This window comes from Triticum dicoccoides, chromosome 2B (genome assembly GCF_002162155.2).
Source record: "Triticum dicoccoides isolate Atlit2015 ecotype Zavitan chromosome 2B, WEW_v2.0, whole genome shotgun sequence".
Lineage (NCBI taxonomy): Eukaryota > Viridiplantae > Streptophyta > Magnoliopsida > Poales > Poaceae > Triticum > Triticum dicoccoides.
The window spans coordinates 767,094,109-767,106,086 of NC_041383.1; the positions used below are offsets into that span (position 1 = coordinate 767,094,109).

Here is an 11,978-nt window from a genome sequence, read left to right on the forward strand (position 1 = left end):
TCAGATCATAATCACGTTTCTGTTAATTAACAAAACTAATTTACTGGGTGCAAAAGTTTCTGATTCTCAGCAGGATCAACACAACTATCACCGTAAGCTATCCTAAAGGTCTTACTTGGCACTTTATTGAAACAAAATCTATAAGGCATTATTACTACAGTAGCATAATCATGTGGACACACAAAAACAGTAAAGGCAAATATTGGGTTGTCTCCCAACAAGCGTTTTTCTTTAATGTCTTTCTAGCTAGGCATGATGATGACAATGATGCTCACATAAAAGATAAGAATTGAAACATAATGGGAGCATCATGAAGCATATGAGTAGCACATTTAAGTCTAACCCACTTCCTATGCATAGGGATTTTGTGAGCAAACAACTTATGGGAACAATAATCAACTAGCATAGGAAGGTAAAACAAGCATAGCTTCAAGATTTTAAGCACATAGAGAGGAAACTTGATATTATTGCAATTCCCACAAGCATATGTTCCTCCCTTATAATAATTTTCAGTAGCATCATGAATGAATTCAACAATATAACCAGCACCTAAAGCATTCTTTTCATGATCTACAAGCATAGAATTTTTACTACTCTCCACATAAGCAAATTTCTTCTTATGAATAATAGTGGGAGCAAACTCAACAAAATAATTATCATGTGAGGCATAATCCAATTGAAAACTAAAATCATGATGACAAGTTTCATGGTTATCATTATTCCTAATAGCATACAAGTCATCACAATAATCATCATAGATAGCAACTTTGTTCTCATAATCAATTGGAACCTCTTCCGAAATGGTGGAATCATCACTAAATAAAGTTGACACTCTTGCAAACCCACTTTCATCAATATAATCATCATAGGTAAGAGGCATGCTATCATCATAACAAATTTGCAAATCAAAACTTGGGATGCTAAAAATATCATCTTCATTAGACATAGCATCCCCAAGCTTGGGACAAACATTAATTTCAGCAAATATATTGTCAAATATTTCATCCTCATCAAACATAGCTTCCCCAAGCTTGGGCCCTTTCATATCATAAGCATAATCACTCTCATCATTAAAAATATGGATAGCACCAACAGTATAGCAATTATCATCATCATAGTGAGTAGTAGGAGCAACATCATTTGGGAGGGATACCTTTTACCTTTGTTGCTCCTTCTTTTGTTTTTCTTCTTCATATTATGTGTGGGTTCAACCTTCCCCTTTGAGCTCCTTATTGACGAGATTGGTTGAATAGAAAGCTCCTCCTCGCTACCTGATTCATCATAAGAAATAATATGAGGATATTGGGAAGTCTCTTCCCTTTCATTAGTATTCTCATCATCTTCTATTTGCTTTCTTTTCTTTATGTAATTGGCAATATAAGGATTTTCAATGCAATTCACCGCACAAAACATATAAATATCCTCTAGATTAAAATCAAGAAATCTATCAAGATTAAATTTTGGAATATCATCAGTTATACGTTTCATTTCTTCATACCCCAAAAGAAGACTAAGCTCTTTATGATGCCCAAGGGTAATCAAGTTATCACAATTTTTGGACATGATTCGATCATGAAACTATTTGCATTGAAGATTTAAATGACCACATTCATTGCAAAGTTCACAAGGGGCGCGAAAAATATTGAATCTTTTAGCACACTCATCAAGACTTTCTTGCAAACCTTTAGTTTTTAAATACTTATGCCTCTTGCAATATCTATTTTCTCTATTTGGTGTGTCCATGCAAAACCATTCTACTCCACAAAAATCAACATGCTTATAAGAGGCATTTTCATCATAACTAGTGCAATCATCATTAGTACTATGGATATTCAAAGAGTTCATACTAACAACATTGCAATCATGCTCATCATTCAAAGATTTAGTACAAAGTATTTTTATGCATTCTTCTTCTAGCACTTGAGCACAATTTTCCTTTCCATCATACTCACGAAAGACATTAAAAAGATGAAGCTTATGAGGCAAACTCAATTCCATTTTTTTCTTGTAATTTTCTTTTATAAACTAAACTAGTGATAAAACAAGAAACAAAAAGATTCGATTGAAAGATCTAAAGATATACCTTCAAGCACTCACCTCCCTGGCAACGGCGCCAGAAAAGAGCTTAGTTGACAGGGTGTGAGTGCCGCTTACCTAGCCTCCCCGGCAACGGCGCCAGAAAAGAGCTTGATGTCTACTACACAACCTTCTTCTTGTAGACGTTGTTGGGCCTGCAAGTGCACATGTTTGTAGGACAGTAGCAAATTTCCCTTAAGTGGATGACCTAAGGTTTATCAATCCGTGGGAGGCGTAGGATGAAGATGGTCTCTCTCAAGCAACCCTGCAACCAAATAACAAAGAGTCTCTTGTGTCCCCAACACACCCAATACAATGGTAAATTGTATAGGTGCACTAGTTCGGCGAAGAGATGGTGATACAAGTGCAATATGGATGGTAGATATAGGTTTTTGTAATATGAAAATATAAAAACAGCAAGGTAACTAATGATAAAAGTGAGCGTAAACGGTATTGCAATGATAAGAAACAAGTCCTAGAGTTCATACTTTCACTAGTGCAAGTTCTCTCAACAATAATAACATAGATAGATCATATAAGAATCCCTCAACATGCAACAAAGAGTCACTCCAAAGACACTAATAGCAGAGAACAAACGAAGAGATTATGGTAGGGTACGAAACCACCTCAAAGTCATTCTTTCGGATCAATCTATTCAAGAGTTTGTACTAGAATAACACCTTAAGACACAAATCAACCAAAACCCTAATGTCACTTAGATACTCCATTGTCACCTCAAGTATCCGTGGGCATGATTATACGATATGCATCACACAGTCTCAGATTCATCTATTCAACCAACACAAAAGTACTTCAAAGAGTACCCCAAAGTTTCTACCGGAGAGTCAAGACGAAAACGTGTGCCAACCCCTATGCATAGGTTCATGGGCGGAACCCGCAAGTTGATCACCAAAACATACAGCAAGTGGCACGTGATATCCCATTGTCACCACAGATAAACACGGCAAGACATACATCAAGTGTTCTCAAATCCTTAAAGACTTAATCCGATAAGATAACTTCAAAGGGAAAACTCAAATCATCACAAGAGAGTAGAGGGGGGAGAAACATCATAAGATCCAACTATAATAGCAAAGCTCGCAATACATCAAGATCGTGCCATAGAGAGAACACGAGAGAGAGAGAGAGAGAGAGAGAGAGAGAGAGAGAGAGAGAGAGACCAAACACATAGCTACTGGTACATACCCTCAGCCCCGAGGGTGAACTACTCCCTCCTTGTCATGGAGAGCGCCGGGATGATGAAGATGGCCACCGGTGATGGATTCCCCCTCCGGCAGGGTGCCGGAACGGGCTCCTGAGAGGTTTTGGGTGGCTACAAAGGCTTGCGGCGGCGGAACTCCCGATCTATCTTCTGTCTCGATGTTTTTAGGGTACGTAGGCTTATATAGGTGAAAGAAGTCGGTCGGGGGAGCCTCGAGGGGCCCACGAGAGGGTAGGGCGCGCCCAGGGGGTGGGCGCGCGCCCCTATCTCGTGTCTTCCTTGATGCTCCCCTGGCTTGCACTCCAAGTCTCCTGGATCATAATCTTTCCAAAAATCACACTACCGAAGGTTTCATTCCGTTTAGAGTCCGTTTCATATTCCTTTTCTTCGAAATACTGAAACAGGCAATAAAACAGCAATATGGGTTGGGCCTCCGGTTAATAGGTTAGTCCCAAAAATGATATAAATGTGTAAAATAAAGCCCATAAACATCCAAAAGGGGTAATATAATAGCATGGAACAATCAAAAATTATAGATACGTTGGAGACGTATCAGTAATACTCTTTTGCGGTGTGTTTGCCGAGATCCAATGAATTGTGGATTTATGATCAAGATTAACTATGAATATTTTTTGGTTCTTCTCTGAATTCTTATATGCATGATTTGATATCTTCGCAAGTCTCTTTGAATTATCAGTTTAGTTTGGCCTACTAGATTGATCTTTCTTGCAATGGGAGAAGTTCTTAGCTTTGGGTTCAATCTTGCGGTGTCCTTTCCCAGTGATAGTAGGGGCAGCAAGGCACGTATTGTATTGTTGCCATCAAGGATAACAAGATGGGTTTTTCATCATATTGCTTGAGTTAATTTCTCTACATCATGTCATCTTGCTTAATGCATTACTCCATTCTTTATGAACTTAATACTCTAGATTGATGCAGGATAGCGGTAGATGTGTGGAGTAATAGTAGTAGATGCAGGCAGGAGTCGGTCTACTTGACACGGACATGATGCCTATGTTCATGATCATTGCCTTAGATATCGTCATAACTACGCGCTTTTCTATCAATTGCTCGGCAGTAATGTGTTCACCCATCGTAATATTTACTATCTCGAGAGAAGCCACTAGTGAAACCTATGGCCCCTGGGTCTCTTTTCCATTATATTGAATCTCGTTTACATCTTGCTAGTTTCCGATCTACTAGTTTGCAATCTTTAGTTTCCGACCTATAAACCAAAAATACCAAAAATATTTACTTTATCGTTTATCTATCTCTATCACATCTCACTTTTGCAAGTGACCATGAAGGGATTGACAACCCCTTTATCGCGTTGAGTGCAAGTTCTTGATTGTTTGTATAGGTATTCGGTGACTTGTGCATCGTCTCCTACTGGATTGATACATTGGTTCTCAAAACTGAGGGAAATACTTACGCTACTTTGCTGCATCACCCTTTCCTCTTCGAAGGAAAACCAACGCAAGCTCAAGAGGTAAAAGTTGATAGTATGCCAATGCAGTTTATTGATATGAACTGTCATGCCAATGCTATTAGGATGTATGCCGATGATAAGTCAAGATATACTTTTTTTGTTGAAAGATATGCATGCCCTTATGCATGATAATCGTGTAATTCGTATTACTCATACCAAGCGCTTCCAAAACTAGGCTAGTTATAGTGTTATACAATGGCATCTTATGGGCGTACCCAACATAGAACTGCAATATAGTTAGGGTCAGATCCGGATATGCTTTTGAACTTTTCTAGTTTGGACCGTGTTGGTCCGGTTTGAGTCTATACCTAATAATAAAGGGGTCAGTGCTTCTGGCGGTACGTCATCGAAATCGCCCCCAAAAGTTGCAAAATATTACCCATCGATATCACCTATAAGTGATAAAAAAACGTTTCACACAAAGGAATCCCCGCCTTGGCCGACTCATGTACCAGGAACCTTCTTTACAGCCCTCCTGTGTGGGCCGACCCATGTCTGGGTGACCTATTTTTTAAACTTTTTTTAATATTTTTTATTTTTCTTTTTCGTCTTCATTTTTCGTACTTTAAATAATTTGGGACTTGAAAAAAGTTTCGGAAATTTAAAAAATGAGAATTTTCGAATAATTTTTTTAATAATTCATAAATATCTGTGGATTTAGAAAATGTTCATGATTTTAAAAAATGTTTGCAATTTTGAAAACAAATGTTCAGGAAATCAAAAAATATTCATAATTTTTTAGAAAATTTCGTGTATAAAGAAATGTTAATAAAATTGAGAAAAAAATTTCCAATTCAAAAAATCTTCGTGAACTGAAAAATATTCTAAAAATTCAAAAACTGTCTGTGACTTACAAAATAGTTTATTGATTCAAAAATGATCATATATGTCAAAAAAAGTCTGTTAAATAAAGAAAGGTTCGTCAAATATAAAAAATGTTCATGAATTTCAAAATTTGTACCATCAAAAAATTACCAAGAAAATGTTTGTCAATTCTAGAAATGTCCGCCTACTCAAGAAAAATGTTTAAAAAAATGTGTGTAAATAGTATAAAAGGTCATAATTTTAGAAACTGTTCGAAAAATCTGTAAAAATGTTCATGATTTCAGATATGTTCACTAGTTTGAAAAAATGTTTATGATTTTTAAAAATTGTTCATGATTTCACAAAAGTGAGATTGATAGTATATCTTGGTCAGGGACGAAGCTAGAAAAAATGGGCACTGGTGTCAAGCTTTGTCCACTCTAGCGCAAACTATAGCAGCGCAACATACAATAATGTTGGAGTGCGCCATACAGAGAGAAAAATATACAACGATTCAATATTACTATTATTATTACATCAAAAAAGTCATACCGAGTAGAGGCTGAGCGAAGTCATAAAGCCAAAGGTTAACTTAAAGCACTTCAGTAGTTACTTTCTGAAAAGGATGAACAAAAGAACATATTATATTCACAACAATGTTACAAAAAAATAATACAAAAAATAAATATCATTAATCAAAAATATAAAGTGACATGAGGATCCCATTTTATAACTTCCTTTCTCAATCTTCCATTTTCTTAAATAGATGAATCACATCATCGTTCATAATTGTAGAAAATATATCTTTCCCCACATAGCAAATCAAGCACTCATTCATGAACTCGTCATCCATTTTGTTTCGCAAAACACTCTTGACAATATTCATTGCTGAAAAGTATCTCTCCACTGTGGCAACCATCAAAATTTGCACCAACTTTAGAAGTTGATACACCAAAGGAAAAACAAGATGCTTTCCTAGTGCCCACCAACACTTTAGCAAGATCATCAATGCCATCCAAATTGGCAAATCTTTGGTCCGCTCGAACATTGTCAATGTAAATCCAAAGTTCATGGCCAAGATAAATCAATTGTGTTGAACTGAAATCATTAGGATAGAACTCAGCTAACTTCAATAAACTCTTCAAGTTAAAAACAGCAAACGACTTTTTTGGGTTAAAAGAAGCCATGTGAATAAGCAATGAATAATTTACTTCATTGAATCTTTCATTCAACTCCCTAAGTTGACGATCAATAACAAAAGTAAGACACGTTATTTGGTAATGATGGAGGTTTGTTATATTGGGTCTTTTTTGTGGTGTACATTGGTTCTTGCAGCCTATGAGGCCCTCTAGTTAAATATCTTCGTCTGATCTGGTGTTATATTGGGTCTTTTTTGTGGTGTACATTGATTCCACAATTATGATTCTTAGTGTACTATGATATTCTTTTTCGATCAGTTAGTTCAGTTACGAAATTTAGTCCAAAGGCTGAAGGTAATACACATGCATGTCACAAGGCATACCTGCGAAGAGTCGATCTAGGCTTGGTGGATTAGCACCAGATAATGGAGTAGGGCGTTTCGGTGCCCAGGCTTATCTGCACCCGGTTAAAAAAATAAAAAAATCTGAAAATTTCAAAAAAAAATTGTGCGGTAGAAAATTTGATGCATGAGGGTCGTTCAAATTTCAAGTCATTTGAACAAATGAGCAGCTCTCAGCAAAAAAGACAAATCGGGCCAAACAGTACATGAACAATAAATATTTTTACAGACCCTCAATTTGTCTTTTTTGCTGAGGGCTTCTCAGATGTCCAAATGATTTAAAAATTGGAGCGGATCTCACACATCAAATTGTCTACTGCACAAAAAAATGGAATTTTTAAAACATTTCTAGTATTTATTTTGATTTTTTCGTCAACGCGGGTGCAGATGAGCTCGGGTGCAGAGATGGATTTTCGCAGATTATGGCACAACAATCGGCTGACTGTCGTCCACTGATTAGATCAAAATCCCTCTGATTCGTCGGCTGTAATTCTACCAGGCGGCACCTGCAAGAAATTTTCACATCGGAAGGGGATTGGGGAATTAGGGATTGAGAGGAGGCGATGAGACGAAGAGAGAAAAACTCGTGCGCGTACAACAACGCATCTGCGTATTGGAAATTAAGGAATTAGGAAGGACTGCTTTTGGGCTGTGTGGAATTAGGCTGTGCTTTGGGCTTCTCCGACTGGGTTGGGGTCAAAGTCAAATCCTATTAACAAGATTACTTCAGGTTACGATCGGCACTGGTGTCAATTGACGCCAGCCTTTACACGCGAGCTCCATCCTAATTTTGGTGATGCAGCAAAATGTGATCATGACCATTGAAGATTATATTTTTTTTCCGTTGCAATGCACGAGCCGTTTTTGCTAGTAATACAAATTACTTTCACGAGAAAAACTCCAATAAATAACCGCGTGACGAAGGTGCGCGTCACCTTCTAGTGCAGGTGGGGGTGGAAAACAATGATCAAAGTAGTTGAATCGTATACAGGCCCGGCCCTGAGGGGGGGCAGGGGGGGCGGCCGCCCCGGGCCCCCGAGGCCGAGGGCCCCCCAGGACGTCGTCCTCTGTACTGGGCTTGGGCCAATGTGCTCTGTATTAGCGCAGCTGCTGAGATCGCTCCGAAGCCACGCTGAAAGTTAGGTCGCGGTTAATCAGGGCCTATTCCATCCTCGATTCATACTTCCGATCTGACTATCCACGATGCCGCCGCCGGTCCGCTCTTCCTCGTGCTTCTTTGAGTTCTTTCGGCTTTCCATCCGCTGCGGGCATCAGGATTATGAACTTCGATGGTCTTATTGTTGTCATCCGCGGAGACAGGTTGCCTCTCATGGCAAAGCTTCTGCCTGTAGTCGCTGCTGCTGCTGCTGCGTGGTTGAAGTCCATGCTCTTGGTGGCTGCCCCCTGACGGAAGGCAAGACTGCATTTTCTCTTCAAATATCTAGCTGATTAATATATTCGGTGTCTACTGTTTGCCGTTTACTGTTAAGTTGGTATTAACTAGCGCAAGTGAGCGTTGTACTGGCAGTACTAACTTACTCATGGTTGCTCACTTTTTGCATAAGAACATCTGACTTGTATACATGTCTTGGAGAACGTAGGTCCAAATATTGATAATGATCTTTCTGCATCACTTGCCTCACTTTTCTTGTCTGAGCACTTCAATCATAGGTTTTCCTTTAGCCATGTCTCCAAGATTTGTTCTCATAATTTCCCAGACACACTTTTAGTTCATTGTTACAATATGACCATTGATAATCAAATGATTGTACATTACCTAAGGATATACTGTACTAGAAAATTATTGGTTTGTGACTGTGCCATAATAATTAGTAAAATTATATTAGTTGATCATGTATGTTGTGTGGCTTTGTAACTTTGCCCGAGCATATCAATATACTTACATATATTGACTATTTTTGTACGTATACATTAAGGGGCCATGTTTTAGTTTCGCCCCGGGCCCCCGAAATCTCAGGACCGGCCCTGATCGTATAGCTCATCAGATTTTTGCTATAGCTAATCCTTTTTCTTTTTTGCTATAGCTAATCGTGATGCTTACACAGGTGTTCGCCGCTTGGATGCACCGCATTACGTGTCCATACAGCTGCATGAAACGGAAAATGGAGCAAATTCCTTGATGCAAAGCACTATCTTCTCCACAAAAATACCCTTTATTAACCTTATACGTACTCCCTCTGTAAACAAATAGTATAAGATCTTTTAGATCACTCCACACCAAGCCTCGCGGCCGGCGTACGTGGAGATTACACAAGATTTCGTCCCAAGAAATTAACAGGAGGAGATTGCACAACAAAGCGGCACACTTACAGTTACAGGAAACAACAAGAACCCGCAAGCTTAATTACATGGCGTGCACTGAAAGAAACAGGCGCACGAATCTGCAACGACAAATACAGTACATCTTCAGCCCGCATCAGCGTGCATGCAGTGTGCTAATTGACTCCCGCCCCTGATCCTCCTGACACGTTGGGAGCTCTCGATCGAATCTCGACGTGCTGCAACAAAAACAAAAGGCACACACGCTGAGTTCTCTGCTATGTACACACATACTAGTACTCTACGAGGTATGGAAACGGGACAGAGTCGTATGCACGTACCTCCTTCATGGCCGGCTTGGTGGCCTCCTCCTTCTCCTTGGCCGCGGAACCGCGGCCGCAGCCGGTGACGCGGTCGACGAGGGCGAGGAACCTCTCCTTGAGCTGGGCGGTGAAGTTGGCCATGTGGTCGAGCGAGCTGTGTCGAATCCTTCTTGAGTTTGACTGGCTGGCAAATTGTGCTCTGAAGTCTGAAGTTCAAGTTGCTATTGCTTCTAGTGGTGAGTGGTCACAGCGATCACCGAGGCCGGATTTATACACGGCGAGGTGGACGGGGACCAAACGCTCTCGTCGGCCAGTTTCAGCGGACACGACAGGGACGGCCCACGCGCGCGGAAGGATCGGTAATATTCATTCACATAGCTTTTGCCTTTTCCCTATCTGCATGCATATATTCCCGTAACTACGTTGTCCCACCATGCAATCCCGCGGTCGACCATCGATGCCTCGATCTCGATGGCCCAGCTTGGAGAAGCCGGGAACCTTTGGTATTCCACATGCGTGACACTCGTGTGCACACGTATCCGGACGGCGTACCGCATGATGGACTCGCGTGTGTGAGACAGTACAATTAATCAAAGTAGCTCACATACACGCGAAAGTGCTCTTGTGAGCTCGAGCTCACATACACGAGCATATTTGAAGGGAAGGTCTTCATCCACTGGACGAACATCGCCGAAAGGCCTGAAATAAATTCAGAAAAATACAGGCACCAATGTCGAGTCTAGAATTGAACTCTGATGTATTGTGTATACCAACTGGTGTATACCACGATCCTTCTAATCATTCAATCACATGTTGGTTCGCCGCGTGTGACTTTGAGCTTGGGACGACAAAGACCCGAGGAAGAATCGGCCCGTTGAGGCCGGCCAGGCCCGGGTATAAAGTTAATTAGCCAAGCTAGGCTTTGGTACCGTTCTCCCTCCAATATATTTAGTTTCTCTATTTTATTATTCTCCTAAAAAATCTATATTTTATTATTTTATGATTTACTTTTTTACGGATTTGTTTTCATGCATTGCAGCAGCTATACATTTTTTTAATCTTATATCTGTTCCCTCTAATTAGAAATAAAATATTTATTTTAAAAATGAAAAAGGGAGCTGCGTTCTATCATTCCACGCTTCCAGCTCGTCCTACAAATACCAACCATCAAGAATCATTCAGCATGCAATTTAATCATGTCATTTCCTCCTTGTTCCAACTTTAGATTGCTCCGTAAACATTGGGGCCTCTAGTCACTCGGTCAACTGGAATGCTAGCTCTTTTGGTGCTATAAAGTGCAATGATTTGAACGGAAGAAAATCATTCGAATTGTGGATGCTCTTTTATTTAAGTGCTCGGCCAACCTTGTACCTTGTTGGGTGCTATCATGTGGCCGGTGTGCTTAATTATGAAAGTTTACTAGCTTGGTAGCTGTTTGCACTACATATCCAGACTGTCCATATATAGTCGCTGAAATAAGTGTCTAAGATGATGATCTCGTTGAAATAGCTATATGCTGTTCTCCATACAAAAGGGAAATTAAGAAAAGGGGGAGTAAAAAATTGTAAAATAATATTTATTACCCTATATTATAATTTCCACTCGTCACTTAGTGCATATATACTGGTTGGCTAAATAACGGTCAACTAGCTTTTCACAAAAAAAAAAGGCCGACTGACAGTAGAGGCGTATTTTGGAGCTGGTGCAGATTTTGAGAGGCATATTTGAATTCATGATTTCTTCAGTGGTAAATTTGGCACTGCCCAAAAGTTCAGTGCACACATTTTGTTTGGATCCTTGTTGAGTTTCTAATGTGAACAAAAGAAGTTGTTGTCCGAACCTCGAAAGGTGAAACCATTGTGCCTTTTACGACAACTAGTAACTCAACATGTGCAATGCACGATTAGGAGGGGTGCATCAACACGTGTGCGATTCCGAAGGATGCACTGGTTAGAAAAGCATTATAACCAGTGGTAGTGGAGGGTAATTGGCAAGTTTAGGCATATTGTAAGTATGTTGTATTGTGCAAAACGTGAAATGAATATGGACTTTCAAATACATTTAGTAGAATGGTTAGGGTGTTTGGATCAATAGTAACTAGTGTTTTTTATATTAATAATGGAATTTGTTTAGGCTAGGTACATCCAAAGGTTTATGGAGGCTGGCGGGGTACGAGCTTTGCTACACCTACGAAAGATAGCAGTTCCGAAGATCATACCAGTGGGATTACATGGCAATTTTTGA

The 11,978-nt window shown here is 39.6% G+C and overlaps 1 long non-coding RNA gene across 1 annotated transcript; it reads right to left on the reverse strand.

Moving 5' to 3' along the window:
- Positions 1–9,268: 9,268 nt before the first annotated feature.
- On the reverse strand, positions 9,269–10,020 carry LOC119368665. Its single transcript, XR_005176709.1, has 2 exons — positions 9,753–10,020; positions 9,269–9,650 (listed from the first exon to the last, which is right to left on the reverse strand). It is a non-coding gene; the product is annotated as an uncharacterized LOC119368665 (long non-coding RNA).
- Positions 10,021–11,978: the final 1,958 nt, after the last annotated feature.